Raw genomic sequence first — 20,553 nt, 5'->3', positions numbered from 1 at the left:
AAAAGCTTACAATCTAAGGAAAGCAGCAATAGGAGATAAAATGATTTGCCCAACATCATAGGAAGTGTCATAGAGGGAATGGGATTTGAACATTGGTTTCTGTGTACATAGCCTAATGCTATAACCCCTAGGCTGCTCCTTATGAATGGGCGCAGTGATGGTGAAGAGAATAAGGCAAGTATAGTGACAGGAGGGCTGAAGACTACAAGAGGGCAGTAGGAAACCACAGGGGAGGAAGGCTTTTTGTTATGAGGAACAAAAAGAAAGAGTGGGTGATAGGATAGCAGCAGGAACTTCCTGATTTTTGCACACTTCTGTGCCTCCCAAATTTGGCAGAATCAAGCCGCATGCAGTAAGAATACATTCAGGCCAATACAGAACGGTACGCTTAGTCGAGCGCACCATTTAGCCCCTCTTTGACCGCGCGTTTTAGACGCACTATTATTACCCCTTATACAGTAAGGGGTAATAGCGCGTGGAAAATGCGCGGCCAACCCCGCCGAAACTAATAGCGCTCATCACTTGCAAATGCGTGTTGATGAGCCTATTAGTTACTCACCCGAAATACAGAAAGTAAAATGTGCGACAAGCTGCACATTTTACTCTCAGAAATTAACGCCTGCCCAAAGCAGGCGTTAATTTCAGACAGCACCAGACAAGTGTACAGAAAAGCAGAAAAAACTGCTTTTCTGTACACTCTCTGATTTAATATCACAGCGACATTAAGTCGGAGGCCCCCAAAATTTTAAAAAAAGAAACTTCTTTAAAAAAAAAAAAAAAATCTACCTGCGGGTTGGAAAACGGACGCTCAATTTTGCCGACATCCATTTTCTGAACCCGTGGCTATCAGCAGGTTTGACAACCAATGCTGGTAAAATTAAGCATTGGTTGTCAGACCCGCTGACAGCCACCGCTTCCGCCACCTCCTTATTAGCACGGGCCCTAATTTAAATACTGAATCACGCGCCCAGGAGAGGTGCCTGGGCGTGCGGTGGGAGAGTGGGTGCTCGCCTCGGAGCGCCAGCTCTCTCGCGGAGCTTATTGAATCGGCCTGATTGCAAATAGCCATATAATTTACTGGTGTTTCAACTTCAGTAGCAGCAATAACACTTGCTTTTCAACAACAAATATATAGTCAGGTAGGAACCACACTAGAAAGGCCAAGAGCAGTCACTCCATGTGGCTTGTTCTTTCTTCCTTCCCCACCCCCCATGTTAATATTTACCAGGAGGAATGATGCAGGTCTTGAATTTTTAAGGTTTCTTCTGTTCAGGGATAAACTGGTGTCTTCTGGTGTACGCTGAACTCATGTCAGAAAGCTGAAAACAGTTGCAAGAGAAACCGGGTTAGAGGTGAAACTGTGAGTTCCCTTTGCTATGGTAGAAATAGAAGTGCAGGTGTTACGGGGAAAGTGTCTGAGGTAAGGAGAGAAAATGCTGCCAAATTGGAATGAGATGAATTTTAAGGGGTGTAGCCCAATTCATTGAATCTTCTTAATTTCATAATTTGCTTTTTGCAATGTTACTTTCTTTTTTTAACAAAAAAAAATTAAATAGCATTATGCACTTCCATACTGTGGAGTTAGTTAAGGGGAGTTAGGGGGAGGAAATGCTGGTACTGGATGGAAACAAACTATTTTATTTTATGTACTTCTGTGCTTGGGTGCTCTCCGTGTTTTTCTCTGGTGCTTAATAAAAACAATTTAAGGCATTGCTGTATTTCCAATTTGGCACATAGAAAATGAATTCCTTTAACATGTTCATTATTAATAAGGATTCATTTCATGTATCTGCTCCAAAAAATTAAAAAAAAAAAACCTTTGTTGCATTAAAGGCAGAATTACTAGAGAAGAACATTCAGATCAATGCGTACACACGAGAGCATGAAAAAATAGCTTCTGCCAGACTGAATAAATACAGGAGCTATTGATAAATGTGTTAAGATAATATTGGTTTTATAAGCTTTTGATATACAATAAGGTTGAGGGTATGAGTTCAGCAGAGCGACTCTTGAAAGAATTTAAGATTTTAAAACCCCAATCAGAAGTAGCCCAGCCAATGACTGTCAAGTGCATTTTAACGCAGGCGGGGGAGAGAGGTGGGAAGCACAGTGCTGTCTTCCTGGGTGCATAACATGGAGAAGGCGGGACAATGGTCATTCCCTTCTATCCCCCACTCCCCCTTTCTCTCTTGAAAAAATGCACCAAACACCTGCCCTGCCATGACCCCCACATGACAAAGCCTGAAAGTTAACAATGACCAAACCTTAAGCTCGGGATACCCACCCAAACAAGGCCTTATCAGTGGACCTTGTTCCCCCACTGCGGCCACTCTCTAAATGAGAAACCTCTCTAAAGCCTCCCTGATAGAGTTGTTAAAAAGATCAATCCCAATATCTGATAAATGCACCCCATCTGACTGATACAGGCCAGAACAATTATCCCCCACCCACTCGTACTTAATCCTAAACCCTCCTTGATTCTCCAACCAACCCCCAACCTGATGACTGACCTTCTTAATACCCTTCTTCCAAAGAGACTGCTCCCTCAACTTAAAACATAATTATGTCCAACCATCTAAATTGAGTTGCCAGCATAACATTCATAACAACACTCAGATCCTTCCTGGCAGCACCCACAAATTCCATACCCCAAATCATTTCCCCCAAACCTCCAGTTTGGGGGAATCGTCAACAATCTCTGCAGTATAGTCACCATCCAATCCCAATGCATCCCATGCTCCCCAAACCAATGTACTCAATTTTCAGATGCTGCTAGTCCCAGATCCACTCCATACAGGTGCTGCATAGCCCTGCAATATGCCCAATGAACAAATAAGTGGCCCATGACCAAGGCACATCCATAATTGATTCCACCATCCCGCAGCTCTAAAAAACATAAAAAACAAAACATTAAAGCAACACCAAATCCTCTTATCCATTGCAACAGGCACTTCCTAAAATTCATGTCTCACGTATGATGCAAAAACCTTAGAACATCACCTCCCAATATCACAAATCTGATCATCTGACAGATCCGCCTCCGCAGCACTAGTTGCTGCACCAATCCTAAAAGAATGCAACTTACATACATACTCACATCCCACCGCAAATGAGCTATCATCAACCTCAATACACTTGCAAACTGATAACGCAATACTGTAGACCTATCCTCATGCACCAAAAAATGCCCCTCTACCACTGGTCTGATTTGCAAAAAGGCCTGCGTACATCTGACCAGATACATCTAGGAGTGACTTACCCTTCTCAAAGTAATAGTATGACCCTTGTCTCCCTGATCTACCTTAGATCTGTGTATTCTAAACAAAACATGATCCTCAATAGAGATGTGAATCGTGTCCTCGATCGTCTTAACGATCGATTTCGGCTGGGAGGGGGAGGGAATCGTATTATTGCCGTTTGGGTGTGTAAACTATCGTGAAAAATTGTTAAAATCGTGAGCCGGCACACTAAACCCCCCTAAAACCCACCCCGACCCTTTAAATTAAATCCCCCACCCTCCCGAACCCCCCCCCCCAATGCTTTAAATTACCTGGGGATCCGGCGGTGGTCCAGAACGGCGGCGGTCCGGAACGGCCCCCTCAATAGAATCGTGTTGTCTTCAGCCGCCGGATCCCCAGGTAATTTAAAGCATTGGGGGGGGGTTCGGGAGGGTGGGGGATTTAATTTAAAGGGTCGGGGGTGGGTTTTAGGGGGTGTTAGTGTGCCGGTTTTCCTGCCCTCCCCCTTCCCCCGATTTACGATTTTTTAACGATAAATCGGGGGAATTGGTATTGTATCGTGGCCCTAACGATTTTTTGACGATTTAAAATATATCGGACGATATTTTAAATTGTCAGAAAACGATTCACATCCCTAATCCTCAAAAACAGATTCATTTGCCAACAGCAACCCCCGAGTCCCTGGGCACACCCTAGATTCCCACATGCAAAGCTCCAAAAAAGGCAAATGAAAACGCAATCCAAAACAACACCACTTCAAATTCCAATCAACAGACCTCCAACAAATACTGCAAAATAACCAGCAATTCCTCGTATTGAATCGGCCTCCATTTATCCTTAACTACTCCCCCAGCCCACCCTCTTAAAACTCACTTGACTGCAAAACTACCCATCAGATTACCCCAACCTAAAATCTTTTGAAAAAATGAAAAATCCACCAGACACATTCTCACTGATGCCAATGAATACCCCACCTGTTTAGCCCACAAAATATACTGTAAGATTGTAGATTCAGAAACAGGCCCCCCACATTACCCTTCAGCACTCAAAAAACAGGACACAGCACCTCTGACTAGCATCATAGCATGTATGATACCCATGTTCTTGATGCAACTAAAGTCTGAATCATGTTCCATGCTCCTTTAGGCCAAATTTCCAAAGATATTCTGGGACCTCTGCTCCAATCGCATCTGCTTGCGGGGCCAGTCTCTGAAAGACATCCCACTTAAAATGAGAAAGATCATCTGCCATTGAGTTGTCCACCCCAGGAACATGCTTGGCAGTAGCTGAAACATTTCAACTCAAACATAACAACACCAATTCCAGCAACAATACAGATACCCTGCAACATTTTGCCAACTGATGATTTATAACTTCCACCACCCCATGACCGTCACACCAAAACACATCCTTCCTGCCCCTTAGGCAGTGACCCCACAAAACTAAAGCCACCACTATGGGAAACATCTCCAAGAAAGTTATGTTCCTTGTAATGCCGTTCTCCACACACAACTGAGGCCAGTTGTCTGCACACCATTCCTCTTGCCAATACACCCTGAATCTACATGCCCCTGCCACATCCGAATGCAATTCCAAATCCCTTTTGGATACCAACTCCTGCTGCATAATACACACCCCATTAAAGGATTCAAAAAAATGTCTCCCAAACCTTCAACTCCTCCCTAACCCTCTTAGAAACCCAAATAAAATGATGCTGACTCAGGATCCCTGCCGTAGAACAGACATCCACCTTATAAAAGCCTGTCCCATCAGGATCACCCTAAACACAAAATTCAAAGACTCAATTAAAGACTGTATCACCTTCAATGTCACTTTCTTAGTAGAACCAACTAACCGTGCCAATTCCGGCAATTTCTGCACTTTTTCAACTGGTAACCTCGATACCATAGCATCTGACTTAACTTTTTAGTTCAAGCCCTAAAAAGGTAAGTCTCCCCACCAGACCTTCCATTTTCTGCTTAGCAATGAGAATCCTAAATGCACCGGCCACCTCCAAAAACCCACCTAGCAAATCAGCACACACCATCAACTGCACCGGATCCACAAACAAAAAATCATCCAAATAATGCAATATGGATGAAATACCATGGACTGCACTGTCTCCCATTGCACAAATGTACTAAATGTCTCAAACAAAGCAGAAGACACTGCACATCCTATTGGTAAACAACGATCCACAAAATACCTACCCTGAAAAGTAAAACCCAACAATGGAAAACAACTTGGATGAATAAGCCGACTCTATGTCTGCTTTTGCCATGAGAGCACCCCTACCCGTGTTGAGAACGTGGACCCTTGGGCCGGCTAAAGTGAGAGAACCACTGAAGGAAGGCCTGCAGTGGTACTCGTAGCCGGGAGGTGGATCAGGACCAGGAGACCTGACAGGACCTTCGCCTATACCAGCCCTCATTCCCTGCAGGTTGAGCCCTTGGGTGCCAGGGCTGGCAGGACTTAGGAGAAGGTCTCCTGGAGGTGAGAGGAGTGGTGAGCACAGTCTGAGCCGTGGCAGGCAGCAATCAAGAAGAGTCAATGGCGGTCCAGAGGTTCAAGGCGGGCAGCAGACGTGGAGAAGTGAAGAGCAAGCCAAGGGTCAAGGGCAGCAGATGTGGAGTAAGCCAGGAAACGAAGCCGAAGTCAAGTCGAAGAAGCCAGCAAGCGGGGACCAGAACACAGGCGTGGGAGCAGAGTAGGCAGGAAGGCAGGAAGCAGGAACCAACTGGGAACAGGAGCGGAGTCAGCAGGTATCAGGCACGGAGTCAGGAACAGCGGGAAACAGCAACTCGAAGCTCCAAGGAGGCGACCTATTGCCAAGGCAAAGCATTGGGGTCTGGTGCAGCCTTTAAATAGTGGCAGAGCAGTGACATGGAGAAAGGGGCCGGGCCAAGGTTTCCCACCGTGGCCCCTTTAAATTCGGGGCTGTCGGGCGCGCGAGCACCTAGTGGGCAAAGCAACCCAAGGAAGTCAGCGGCGTCTCCCTCATGGGGAGAACCCCATGAGGAGGCCTCCCTGTGACCTTGGGATGGCCGGGACAGCCCGCGGCATGGGAGAAACACCTTCCAGTAATGGGGGGACCTGGCCGCGGCCACCCGTGGCTGGGATTCCCAATAACCCGTACTTCTTATCAATGATACCGCTTCATTAAATGATGCATAGTGTACTGAACACCTTGCCTTAGGAATAAAATAATTAATAGAATTCCCAAATGGAAAGGATAAATTCATAATTAACCTAAACTTGCCAACCTCCTTCTTTGGAACCACCGCCAATGGAGACAAATACATATTTTCAAAAGGCGGTGAAACGAATGACCCCACTACATGTTTCAAACTCAATTCACCCTCTAACTTATCACTCTTCACCAAATGGCTTGCAGACCTCACATTTTTTCACTAAGCCCTCTTTCCCCGGCATCTCATAGGGAATCCAAAATCCCCCCCCCCCCCCCCCAAATAACAATCCTCCCTCATCATGTCCATCGCCAACTGATTCGGATAACACACCAACCACTTCAGCATTGCCGCCAAACGAACTGTTGTCAGGGTGACCTGAAATAACACCTAACAGCTTAGCTCCTGATACCCCACCACCACCAGAGTGCTTGACGCATTTAGTCGCTGACTGTGCCCCCCTGCATAATGAGCAGGAAAGAGACAAGACATTTTGTTAAAATGCAACAAACATCTGAACTGCCTGCCTGAAACCTAACCCCGCCCCCTCCCTTTCCCCCAGTTAATGATTTACAAAAGAAACATAACTGCTCTTCCTCCCACCTACTTTTGATCCCCCACCTTGCCCTTTATTTGTCATCTGTATCAGCTACAAACTAATATCCTGAGAACCCCATGTCATAAAATGATTCCCTTCCATCTTATCCCAAAACAACTCATCATAATTTAACCAAGCCCAACCCTCGTAATCTCTAAATACCCCGAAAATATTATCTATACAGAAATATTTGACCCAGTATCCTACCGAAAATATTATCAGCATAAACCAATAAAGCCCCATATTGAGATGAATCAAAGTGCCCTACCACACTGGCCAAATGCAAAAATCAGTGAATCCAATTAACAAGCTTCCTAGACCCCTTATTCCCCTTTTCCTTCTTCCCCCCCCCTTCTTTCCCTTTTTAACCCCCCACCAACTCTCCAAAAGCTTAAATATATCAATATAATGGCGCCTCCTAATTTTCTTCCTAAGTCTTCTCGGAACCCCTCCCACAATTCCATAAAAGGCTCCACCGCACACCCCAAGTCATGCGCTGGGCCTCCATGACCAACTACCCTATGACTCGGCCTAGACTAAATCTCTGATGACGAGGACGATGAAGAAGAAGAAGAACTATCTTCCCCTTCCACCTCAGATTCTCCGAAACATCCCCTTTATCCGACTCACCATCCGGGGGCCTGTCCACATGCTGACCAGATCCACTGGCTGCTGTTGCCATCTCTGAATACTCCTCTTGGTCAACCGCCTCTTGACGCAACTCCACTCTTCCATCCTTTGACTGCTGTCTCCACACCTCATGCTGAGATGTCTTTGGACCATCAGGCACCGCTGCACCTGAAACCACAGAACCAGGGCAAGCACCAGAACCAGCACCCTCAGTCCCACCCATCTTTGACCTCTCACCCACATCGTGATGCTGTCTGGACTCACCAACCCCAGATTGCCCATCCCATGTCCCCACACTCCCCATACCACCCCAAGTTGCAAAACCCGGACCCCCCAACCAGCATCCCCACTCCCACCCTGACCATCCCCCCTACCCCATCCTAGTGGCTGCCCCCAAACCAAAAACTCCAAAAGGGAGGCCCTACAACCTGACTCCTGGTCCCCCAAAACAACCACCTATGAAACGCAATCCTTTGGCTTCCAATCTCCTAAAAAAAATTGTTCTCCTGCCCTGGAAAAACATTCTGTTACCTCTAATTGGCAAATAAGTGAAAATCCATGGGGAAAGACCATATTGTTTTCTTGCCCATTCCCTCTATGCACTGGGCCAAACAATATTGAATTTTTCACCATTGGGGTCAATCTAAAGCTTTTGCTTGTAAAACATAAGTTAGTTGACGTAGAAACACCAAGACAGCTTCAACCATTATGTCTGAAACTTCAGAAATATTTTCAATCCAATCTATTCTATATGTCATAAGATCTGGTAAATTTAACCCCCCATCCATTGTCTTCATTTGCAACTTTTGGATCTGCATCCTTGGCTTTTTACCTTTCCAACTAAAAGAAGACATTACTTTTTGTAATCTCAGGCCCTCCTTCCTAGCCGAAAAGATCAGTAAATGTTGGAGCATATACAACTATTTTGAAGAAATAACCATTTTAATCAACTGAATTCTGCCATAGAAGAAGGCTAGAAAATGCTGCTAACTATCGAATAGATAACATTCATGAAAGGGTCCACATTTAGGTTAAAGCCTCGAGCTATGTCTCTGGGAATAAACAACCCTAAGTACTATCTGATGCCATCACCTGCCCATGTTAAAGGAAAGAACCCTTACTAAGAATCCCCTAAGGCAGTGGTCCCCAACCCTGTCCTGGGGTCCCACCAGCCAGTCGGGTTTTCAGGATAGCCACAATGAATATGCATGAGAGAAAATTTGCATGTCATGGAGGCAGTGCATGCAAATTTTCTGTCATGCATATTCATTGTGGCTATCCTGAAAATCCGACTGGCTGGTGGGCCCCCAGGACAGGGTTGGAGACCACTGTCCTAAGGAACCCATTAAATCTAACACAAATAATTTATCCATATTAACTTGAAAATGAATGCATGTATCGGATGTTCGGACCTGAGGGATAAATAAAAATTCCCGATTTACATAAAGAGCTCTTTTAAATGCTCTATGGAGGACACATTGGGGGTAGCCTCTCTCCCTGAACCTAAACAACATCTGCTTAGCCTTGAATATAAAGTCTGCCCGTGAAGAGCAGAGATGTCAAAGTCTGAGTAGTTAACCAGCCGGAATATTCATCCTTAAGGCAGTTGGATGATGGCTATCAAACCTTAGCAGTGTGTTATGGTCCATGTGTTTGCGAAAAATAGATGTGGTGAAAAACCCATCTTGAATAACAACTTGTACATCCAATTGTACTTGGATCAATAGAAAAATTAAACTTTAAATGCTCACTGCAGCTATTGAGCCAATCCAGGAATAGGAAAAATTGGATATCCGTCCCTGTCCAAATCAAAAAAATGTCATCTATGTACCGATGCCAGGAGAAAATGAAAGATGACCATGAGGAGGGATAGATGAAATCCTCCTCAAATTATTTACGTACAGACAGGATAAACTGGGTGCCATGGTGGCCCCCATGGCAGTCCCTTTTATTTGTTGATATAATTTGTAAACCGTTGTGATGGTTATAACTTAGCGACGGTATAGAAATGTTTATATATATATATATATATATATATATATATATATATATATATAGTGCTCTGGAATTGAAAATAGCTCCTGGTGAGAGCTAACCGTGTGAAAGAGAGCAAAAAGGGTGAAGAAATACGACAGGGACCCAGACGATGATTCAAATATCCTCAATTAACATCAAAGCTTCTTCTTGGGGAATATTAGAATAAAGGGATATAATGTCTAAAGTGACCAAAAAAACATGCATTCGAAGGAGGAGAGCTATTTTCCAAAATGTTAATGAAGTGATTGGAATCTCGGACATAGGACCGGCTTGTACTAACCAAAGGTTGTAAAAAATTGTCCACAAATTGTGATAGAGGTTCCAAAACCGATCCTATGCCAGAGACAATAGGACGTCCAGGAGGACTAATTAAAGTTTTGTGTATTTTTGGGAGAATGTAGAATGTGGGAATTTTGGGAAATTCAATTTGTAAAAATGCAGCCTCCAGGGGAGTGATTTGGTGTGAATCAATAAGAACTGCTCACTTTTCCCTGGGGTTTCCAACTACCCTGAGGCGGAACAGAAGGAGATGAGGATTACGAGTTCTTACTTACTAAGACAAAGTTTGGAGTTTGGATTTTGGATGCAGAGACTGTGTTGGAAGTGCTGGCTGGTTATTTCAGTGCAGGATTCAGGACTAGCACTATGCTCCGACAGATTGGGGGTGCACTGTCCCAAGAGCTGCTTCTGACTTTGAAAGCTGGATGTGAGCTGAATATGAACAGTGAGTACTGAGTACTGCAAGGGAAAGAGGTTTCTGTATGGACTTGCTCACAGGAACTGTGTTGGAGAGGGCTGGCTGGACCTTGGGGGGGAGGGGGGGGGTTGCAGCCTGTTATTTTATCACAGTGCTGGGAACTGACACTATGGGGTAGATTTTCAAAGGTGTACGTACGTATTTTGCATAGGCTCGGCGGCGCGCGCAAGCCCTGGGACGCAGGTAAGTCCCAGGGCTTGCAAAAAGGGGCAGTTGGGGGCGTAGCCAGGGGCGCGGTTAGGGATCGGGGGCATGTCCGGGGGCGTGTGGGCGGTCCGGGGGCATGGCCGAGTGCCCTGACACAGCGGCCTGTGTCGGGGCCTGCCGCGCCGGCGTGCATAAGTTACTACTGCCCGGAGGCAGTAGTAACTTTTCCGATATAGGTAGGGGGGGGGGGTTAGGAAGGGGAAGGGAAGGGAATGTGTGGGGGGGGGTAGAAAGAAAGTTCCCTCCGAGGCCGCTCCGATTTCGGAGCGGCCTCGGAGGGAAAGGCAGCGCACGCAGGGCTCGGCGCGCGCAAGTTGCACAAATGTGCACCCCCTTGCGCGCGCCGACTCCGGATTTTATAAGATACACGCGGCTACACGCGTATCTTATAAAATCCGATGTACTTTTGTTCGCGCCAGTGGCGCGAACAAAAGTACTCGCGCGCATATGTTTTTAAAATCTACCTCTATGCCTGAAGGACTGGGGTTGTACAGACTCTGATGCCGTTCCTGAAGTGTGTGTCTGGATGTGAATTGCTTCTGAAGTAAATGTGAAGTGATGCCTTCCGTAATAGAGGTCAACATACCACCAGGGACCCCTCTGGTCCCACAAGTAAAAAAGGAGAGTGCAGAGTGAGAGAGACTGCTGTGAAGTGCACTAAAACCGCAAAGGAATAAATGGAGTCATTTGGGCTCATGGGCCTAATTAAAGTGACTAAAAAGATAAAAGACAAGTATTGGGAATTAGGAGCTCTGATTCAGAGGACCTTCAGATCTATTCGAATTTGAACTCTGCAGTGAACTTAAAAATTATTTTGATTCTATCTATTTGGATTACATTAAACATTTACATTATTGGAGCACAATCAAGGTGTGGATATTGGATTTTCTGGACTGTGTTTGAAGTGCTTGCACCTAGTCTGGCCTTACAGGTGATTCTGTCCCCAGCCCATGCCCAGAGTCTGAGTCTACCCCAACCTGGGCTTGCCAGACAACCACTCCCCAGGGCTGGGAAGGTGTCACCTTGGCACAGGGGTTACGTAGTTAATGAGACACCAAGCCCCTTTGCAGAAAGAAGCAAGCACCTCAGGGGAAAGGGACAATACATTGGCAACCATGAATGTACTTTAAAACGATACCGTATGGCTAAGCACCAAAGTCTAAAAAATAGCGATGTACATTTATTTCAATGAATGTGTAATACGTGACAAATGAAGCCATATTTGATTTGTTCCACATAGCACAAACTGAATGGCCAGAGCCTCTGAATAGAACAAAAATTTTCATTTTATTCATTTTCAGCAATTTTTGCATGCAGACCAGTAACTTTTGAGCATATTGGTAGTCGTATGCATAAATTGCCAATGAGGTAGATTTTTCAAAAATACGTGTACACATCCATGTGCGCGTGCTACCCGGCACGCACACATGGACACACGATTTTATAACATGCGCGTGCCGGTGCACGCATGTTACAAAATCGGGGGCGGCGCGCTCAAGGGGGCCTACATTTTTGCGATTTTCGTGCGGCGACACATCGGGACCTCCCCCAGCTCCCTCCCAGTCCGCTCCAATTTAGGAGCGGACTGGAAGGGAACTTTCCTACCCCCTACCCTAACCTCCCTTTCCCTTTCCCTCTTCTCTCCACCCTCTAAAGCCCTTTTTTAAATTTTATTACCTTTTATTTTACAAGTTACATTAGGGCCCGACTGTCCCGTCCCGCTGCCCAAAACACGCCCTCCGGCCCGCCCCTTCCAAGAGGCCTGGCACTTGTGCACGTCCTGGCCTTTATGCGCGTGGCCGGGCCTCATGGAAGATTCGCCCGGCCACGCATAAGGCCCTGCCACGCGCGTAAAGGCCAGGATTTACGCGCGCTGGGCATTTAAAACATGCCCTTATTTCCGCAAACAAATTTGGCAAAATGTGCAAGCAACTACCGATATGTGCACGGACTACTTAATTGTGATCCCAAATTGCTAAAAATGATCAAACAAAACAAACAATAAATGAAAATAAAACAAAGCTCACCGAAATGAAAATACCCACCAAGGTTTCCATGCACAGGAGATGAGCCTCTTTCTACAGAAAGGAGGCTCTAAACCGAGAGGTCATGGGAGGAGGATGAAAAGGGGGTAGACTCAGGAATAATCTTAGGAAATATTTCTTTACAGAGAGGGTGGTGAATGCAAGGAATGGCCTCCGTGGAGGTGGTGGAGACAAAAACAGTATCTGCATTCAAGAAAGCCATGGGGCAAATACAGGGGATTTATAAGGGAGTGCTGGGAATTATAAAGCTGAATTAATTGGGCAGACTGCATGGGCTATGCGGCCTTTTTCTGCTATCTTGTTTCTATGTTTCTATTTTATTTACTGTATTTATTTACAATTCTTTGTATCCTGCCATATTCTAAATCTAGTTCATGGGGGCGTGCACAGCCCTACTAAACCACGCACTGTGTTAAGCATGAGCTGGTTGGAGCCACTCAACTCTCCAAGAGATCTTGGGCCTTTTTATACAAAGTTTTTATTATCTCCTTTGGCACAGAATGGGAAAAAGTCATAAGAAGTGTGTGTGTGGGGGTGGGGGTGGGGGGGGGCAGAAGAGTCTCTTTTGATGATGATTTGGTGCCAGTTTTAACTCTGACTGTAATGCTATCAATTTGTCAGTGGTACAGAACATTTAGTACTCAATACATCCATTTACCTTTTAGGAATTCAACTGTTTTTGCTTTTGGAAGGTCAGTCTAGTAATTTTTTGTCTTTGATAAATTTTTTTTTAATTCTGCTTTGAAGACTATCCAGGGCATTTTAATGAGATTTCTGGGTCGTGCCTCTACCCCAGCACGTCCCAATACAGCTCTGAAATCTCTCTTGAAAGACGGTTAGCCTGACATGCCTTTCAGAGGGACACAGTCAAATATTATCATGTTTAATCTCTAAAGTGTACCCCACCATTTTACAGTGTTTCATGGTACGAAAGAAAATGCATGTACAAGAAGAGACTGCAGCACACAACAAACCCCAAACAACACTTTTCCCTTTATTTTAATTAAATTAGGCAACAAGAAGGGATTCGTGCCAAGACATAAGAACAGTTTGATGAACTAATGCCCCCGTAGCATGCAGGTGAATGTTGTTAATTAGTTACTCCAAGTTATTGAGTAATTGTTCCTGTTACATTTGAACTGATGGAAGTAAAATAATTAAATGTCCCCATGTTTACAAATATTGGATGTGCTGCCAAAGCAATATTGGATGTGCTGCCAAAGCAATAAGATTCTCTTTTTATTAAATATGAAACAAATTTTCATAATATGGGCAGCCAGCACTGATGGTCCCCTCCTCTCAGCTCCTTACAGTCTTATGATATAGAAACATAGAAACATAGAAATGATGGCAGAAGAAGACCAATCGGCCCATCCAGTCTGCCCAGCAAGCTTTGCACTTTTTTTTTTTTCTCATATTTATCTGTTTCTCTTGGCTCTTAGTAACCCTTTGGTTCTATTTCCCTTCCACCCCCACCATTAATGCAAAGAGCATATAATAACACACAAACAGCCGTCTGGAATTCAAACAAGGCCGCAGCTTTATTGATACAATGACCACCAGAGCCAACTTAACACTCCAAATTCCCATCCCGGGGTCATCTACCGCATCTCAGCACAATGACCCCTCCGCAGGCCACCAAACCTGCACAAACCAGCAGCTTCCTGCCGCTAATTGGGACCCCAACCACAGCCCCCAGCAAGGGGTCCTCAGCATGAGACTGAACCCAGTCACATGCAGCTGAAGCCAGAGACAAGAAAGCCCGCCACCTAGCGGGTTCCTTGCTCTGAACCCCACCCCAACTGAGTCCTGGCTCTGGTCACTCTGCATAACCCCCCCCCCCCCCCAAGCTGCAACAAACCAGCCCCATAACACATTAAAAAAAAAAAGGGGGAGGGAGGGAGGGGATCAGGCCGGCTGCTCGCATCAAAAAAGGGGCGGGCCCAACGGCTCTGCCCCCTTTTATATTCCATTCAAAAAACCCAGTGACACAGCGAGGCTGACCAACCACAGACCTCAGGTCGGCTGAGCAGACCCCTCCACATCACAGGCACTAGGGATGTGCATTCGGATTGACCGCATATGGAAAACGCAACTCAAATTTTTTTTTTTACTTAAAAAAAAGATGGGGCGTATACGAGCAGATTTCCGACATAAATGAACATAGATATGTCGGATACGGCGAATCGCCATGCGCGCGCTTTCTCGCCGCCATTACCTGCGACTCGAGCTCGGAGCCCCGGATTACCTGAAAATGGCGGCGCCCCTGCGGTAACCATGCCAACCTGTCTGACCCTGTCCTGTGAGTTTCAGTGACTCACAGGAAAGGGTGGGACAGGTCGGCATGGATACCGGAACGCAGCGAATCTGCGTTCACCTTTTCAGAGAAGCACTGAATGCAGCGAATCGCGCTGTCATTCCGTGCTTCTCTGAGGATTTCCTGACGAGCCAGCAGCACTATAAAAGCAGCAGCAGCACGAGGACTGACGGACATTTTCAGCGATTCAGTGGGGAGGTGGGATCGGGATCGTGCAGGGTGGGCTTAGGCAGGCTGAGGCAGAGAAGATAGCAGAACCCGATTTGATAGACAACACAGAACAGAACCAGATTTGATAGACAACACAGAACAGATTCTTTGTTAGGGAAAAAAAAAAAAGAACATTCTTATTGAGTGAGTCTGTACATTTTATCCTGGGCAGTGCCAGGCAGGGCTGGCAGTACTCTGCCTCATATTTGCTATTTTTAAACAGACTTAAAATCATTCTCCTTGAGTGGTTCAGTGCTGGCTGGGCAGCAGTTCCAGGGCTGGGAGTACTCTGCCTCATATCTACTTTAGTTCTATGTGCACTGCAGTGCACACAGACAGACACATTCCGTGCATTGCCAGGCAGACAGTGAGGCAGTGGGCATTGTAAACAGAGTGAACATTGCCCTTCAGCAAGTCTGTTACATTTGCTATTTTTAAACAGACTTAAAAGCATTCTCCTTGAGTGGTTCAGTGCTGGGTGGGCACTGGGCAGCAGTTCCAAGGCTGGGAATACCCTGCCTCATATATACTTTAGTTCTATGTGCACTGCAGTGCACACAGACAGACACATTCCGTGCATTGCCAGGCAGGCAGTGAGGCAGTGGGCATTGTAAACAGAGTGAACATTGCCCTTCAGCGAGTCTGTTACATTTGCTATTTTTAAACAGACTTAAAAGCATTCTCCTTGAGTGGTTCAGTGCTGGCTGGGCAGCAGTTCCAGGGCTGGGAGTACTCTGCCTCATATCTACTGAAAAGGAAGCTTGTTCTCTGTGCACTCACTGCACACACACAGACACATTCCGTGCATTGCCAGGCAGGCAGTGAGGCAGTGGGCATTGTAAACAGAGTGAACACATTCTCCTTCAGTGGTTCAGTGCTGGGTGGGCAGCAGTTCCAGTGCTGGGAGTACCCTGCCTCATATCTACTTTAGTTCTATGTGCACTGCAGTGCACACAGACAGACACATTCCGTGCATTGCCAGGCAGGCAGTGAGGCAGTGGGCATTGTAAACAGAGTGAACATTGCCCTTCAGCGAGTCTGTTACATTTGCTATTTTTAAACAGACTTAAAAGCATTCTCCTTGAGTGGTTCAGTGCTGGGTGGGCAGTGCCAGGGCTGGCACTGGCAGTACTCTGCCTCATATCTACTGAAAAGGAAGCTTGTTCTCTGTGCACTCACTGCACACACACAGACACATTCCGTGCATTGCCAGGCAGGCAGTGAGGCAGTGGGCATTGTAAACAGAGTGAACATTGCCCTTCAGCGAGTCTGTTACATTTGCTATTTTTAAACAGACTTAAAAGCATTCTCCTTGAGTGGTTCAGTGCTGGGTGGGCAGCAGTTCCAGGGCTGGGAGTACCCTGCCTCATATCTACTGAAAAGGAAGCTTGTTCTCTGTGCACTCACTGCACACACACAGACAGACACATTCCGTGCATTGCCAGGCAGGCAGTGAGGCAGTGGGCATTGTAAACAGAGTGAACATTGCCCTTCAGCGAGTCTGTTACATTTGCTATTTTTAAACAGACTTAAAAGCATTCTCCTTGAGTGGTTCAGTGCTGGGTGGGCAGCAGTTCCAGGGCTGGGAGTACCCTGCCTCATATCTACTGAAAAGGAAGCTTGTTCTCTGTGCACTCACTGCACACACACAGACAGACACATTCCGTGCATTGCCAGGCAGGCAGTGAGGCAGTGGGCATTGTAAACAGAGTGAACATTGCCCTTCAGCGAGTCTGTTACATTTGCTATTTTTAAACAGACTTAACAGCATTGTCCTTGAGTGGTTCAGTGCTGGGTGGGCAGCAGTTCCAGGGCTGGGAGTACCCTGCCTCATATCTACTGAAAAGGAAGCTTGTTCTCTGTGCACTCACTGCACACACACAGACAGACACATTCCGTGCATTGCCAGGCAGGCAGTGAGGCAGTGGGCATTGTAAACAGAGTGAACATTGCCCTTCAGCGAGTCTGTTACATTTGCTATTTTTAAACAGACTTAAAAGCATTCTCCTTGAGTGGTTCAGTGCTGGGTGGGCAGCAGTTCCAGGGCTGGGAGTACCCTGCCTCATATCTACTGAAAAGGAAGCTTGTTCTCTGTGCACTCACTGCACACACACAGACAGACACATTCCGTGCATTGCCAGGCAGGCAGTGAGGCAGTGGGCATTGTAAACAGAGTGAACATTGCCCTTCAGCGAGTCTGTTACATTTGCTATTTTTAAACAGACTTAACCGCATTGTCCTTGAGTGGTTCAGTGCTGGGTGGGCAGCAGTTCCAGGGCTGGGAGTACCCTGCCTCATATCTACTGAAAAGGAAGCTTGTTCTCTGTGCACTCACTGCCCACACACAGACAGACACATTCCGTGCATTGCCAGGCAGGCAGTGAGGCAGTGGGCATTGTAAACAGAGTGAACATTGCCCTTCAGCGAGTCTGTTACATTTGCTATTTTTAAACAGACTTAATCGCATTGTCCTTGAGTGGTTCAGTGCTGGGTGGGCAGCAGTTCCAGGGCTGGGAGTACCCTGCCTCATATCTACTGAAAAGGAAGCTTGTTCTCTGTGCACTCACTGCACACACACAGACAGACACATTCCGTGCATTGCCAGGCAGGCAGTGAGGCAGTGGGCATTGTAAACAGAGTGAACATTGCCCTTCAGCGAGTCTGTTACATTTGCTATTTTTAAACAGACTTAACCGCATTGTCCTTGAGTGGTTCAGTGCTGGGTGGGCAGCAGTTCCAGGGCTGGGAGTACCCTGCCTCATATCTACTGAAAAGGAAGCTTGTTCTCTGTGCACTCACTGCACACACACAGACAGACACATTCCGTGCATTGCCAGGCAGGCAGTGAGGCAGTGGGCATTGTAAACAGAGTGAAGATTGGCCTTCAGCGAGTCTGTTCAATCTGCTATTTTTAAACAGACTTAACCGCATTGTCCTTGAGTGGTTCAGTGCTGGGTGGGCAGCAGTTCCAGGGCTGGGAGTACCCTGCCTCATATCTACTGAAAAGGAAGCTTGTTCTCTGTGCACTCACTGCACACACACAGACAGACACATTCCGTGCATTGCCAGGCAGGCAGTGAGGCAGTGGGCATTGTAAACAGAGTGAAGATTGGCCTTCAGCGAGTCTGTTCAATCTGCTATTTTTAAACAGACTTAACCGCATTGTCCTTGAGTGGTTCAGTGCTGGGTGGGCAGCAGTTCCAGGGCTGGGAGTACCCTGCCTCATATCTACTGAAAAGGAAGCTTGTTCTCTGTGCACTCACTGCACACACACAGACAGACACATTCCGTGCATTGCCAGGCAGGCAGTGAGGCAGTGGGCATTGTAAACAGAGTGAACATTGCCCTTCAGCGAGTCTGTTACATTTGCTATTTTTAAACAGACTTAACCGCATTGTCCTTGAGTGGTTCAGTGCTGGGTGGGCAGCAGTTCCAGGGCTGGGAGTACCCTGCCTCATATCTACTGAAAAGGAAGCTTGTTCTCTGTGCACTCACTGCCCACACACAGACAGACACATTCCGTGCATTGCCAGGCAGGCAGTGAGGCAGTGGGCATTGTAAACAGAGTGAACATTGCCCTTCAGCGAGTCTGTTACATTTGCTATTTTTAAACAGACTTAACCGCATTGTCCTTGAGTGGTTCAGTGCTGGGTGGGCAGCAGTTCCAGGGCTGGGAGTACCCTGCCTCATATCTACTGAAAAGGAAGCTTGTTCTCTGTGCACTCACTGCACACACACAGACAGACACATTCCGTGCATTGCCAGGCAGGCAGTGAGGCAGTGGGCATTGTAAACAGAGTGAACATTGCCCTTCAGCGAGTCTGTTACATTTGCTATTTTTAAACAGACTTAACCGCATTGTCCTTGAGTGGTTCAGTGCTGGGTGGGCAGCAGTTCCAGGGCTGGGAGTACCCTGCCTCATATCTACTGAAAAGGAAGCTTGTTCTCTGTGCACTCACTGCACACACACAGACAGACACATTCCGTGCATTGCCAGGCAGGCAGTGAGGCAGTGGGCATTGTAAACAGAGTGAACATTGCCCTTCAGCGAGTCTGTTACATTTGCTATTTTTAAACAGACTTAACCGCATTGTCCTTGAGTGGTTCAGTGCTGGGTGGGCAGCAGTTCCAGGGCTGGGAGTACCCTGCCTCATATCTACTGAAAAGGAAGCTTGTTCTCTGTGCACTCACTGCACACACACAGACAGACACATTCCGTGCATTGCCAGGCAGGCAGTGAGGCAGTGGGCATTGTAAACAGAGTGAAGATTGGCCTTCAGCGAGTCTGTTCAATCTGCTATTTTTAAACAGACTTAACCGCATTGTCCTTGACTTGGTCCGTTCATTTTGTTATTTTAAACAGACTGAGCATTCTTCTTGAGTGGGTCTGTTAATTTAGTTATTTTAAACTGACCGAACATTATTATTGTGGGACAGTGGGCAGTGTTACCACTAGTACTCATTGACATTAAATCCATAATGTCAGGGAAAGGGAGATGCAAGCGACTTAGTGGGAATGGCAGCGGAGGCACCGCAAAAGACACCAGCGCAACACCACCAGTACAGGTAAAAAGGCAACTGTCGCAATCAAACGTCTTTGTAGGGGATGGCAGTTCCATGGCAAAAAAAAAGAAATCAGACCATGAAACTTTGCAATCGCCAGCACCTGTTTCTGGCACTGTAGTTTTGGAGGAGAGTGAAGAGGAGGCAGAGTCTAGCCAGACAAAAGTTACACACCCAAGAGCAGCCAGGGGACAGAAGTGTCCTGCAAAACTTTGCGGTGACAAGGTAGCGCTGGCACTGTTAGCTTCTGATTCAGAAGAAGAATCTTCTTGGATGGGATTCTCATCAGAAACGGAAGATGTTATACCTGAGCAATCTTCGGTAGAATTGTCAGTTAGTCCTGTTTTAGCCTCCACCTCCAGAAATCTGCGGCAGGGGAGACATTCCACTGATATCGAGGAGGAGGAAGAGCTGTCAGAAGGGAGACAGAGGGTGACTGTTGCCCCCGCTGGCATTGCTTCGCCGGGTGCAGTGGGTGCACCACCCACACCCAGTAGTACCTCAACTCCAGTGCCACCATCCACCCCCAGGGCGGGAAAGAGAGGAGGATCACAAAAGAAATCTGCGATCTGGGCACATTTTAAAGTGACAGAAGACCCGCGTTATGCTCGGTGTAATTACTGTGCCAGGGATATTAGCAGAGGCAAGCAACTGGGACATCTGTCAAATTTTGGCATGGAGTATCATGTTAAGAGGCAACACCCAACAAGATTACTGCCATCTGGGGATGGTAGCATTTTCCGTCAGGGGACCCCTTCCCCT

The 20,553-nt window shown here is 46.6% G+C and overlaps 1 protein-coding gene across 1 annotated transcript in view; it reads left to right on the top strand.

Annotated features, from left to right (window-relative positions):
* The first annotated feature begins 956 nt into the window (after positions 1–956).
* The window catches only part of CDRT1 (CMT1A duplicated region transcript 1), a 130,213-nt gene continuing 110,616 nt past the window's right edge, over positions 957–20,553 (top strand). Inside the window, exon 1 of the mRNA XM_029600300.1 lies at positions 957–1,420. The gene's annotated coding sequence lies outside the window, so the exon portion shown is untranslated. The remainder of the gene's footprint in view (positions 1,421–20,553) is intronic.

The sequence above is a fragment of the Rhinatrema bivittatum genome, chromosome 4 (assembly GCF_901001135.1).
Source record: "Rhinatrema bivittatum chromosome 4, aRhiBiv1.1, whole genome shotgun sequence".
Classification (NCBI taxonomy): Eukaryota; Metazoa; Chordata; class Amphibia; order Gymnophiona; family Rhinatrematidae; genus Rhinatrema; species Rhinatrema bivittatum.
The sequence above is the reverse complement of the archived record's forward strand: the minus strand, read 5'-3'. Positions and strand labels throughout refer to the sequence as shown.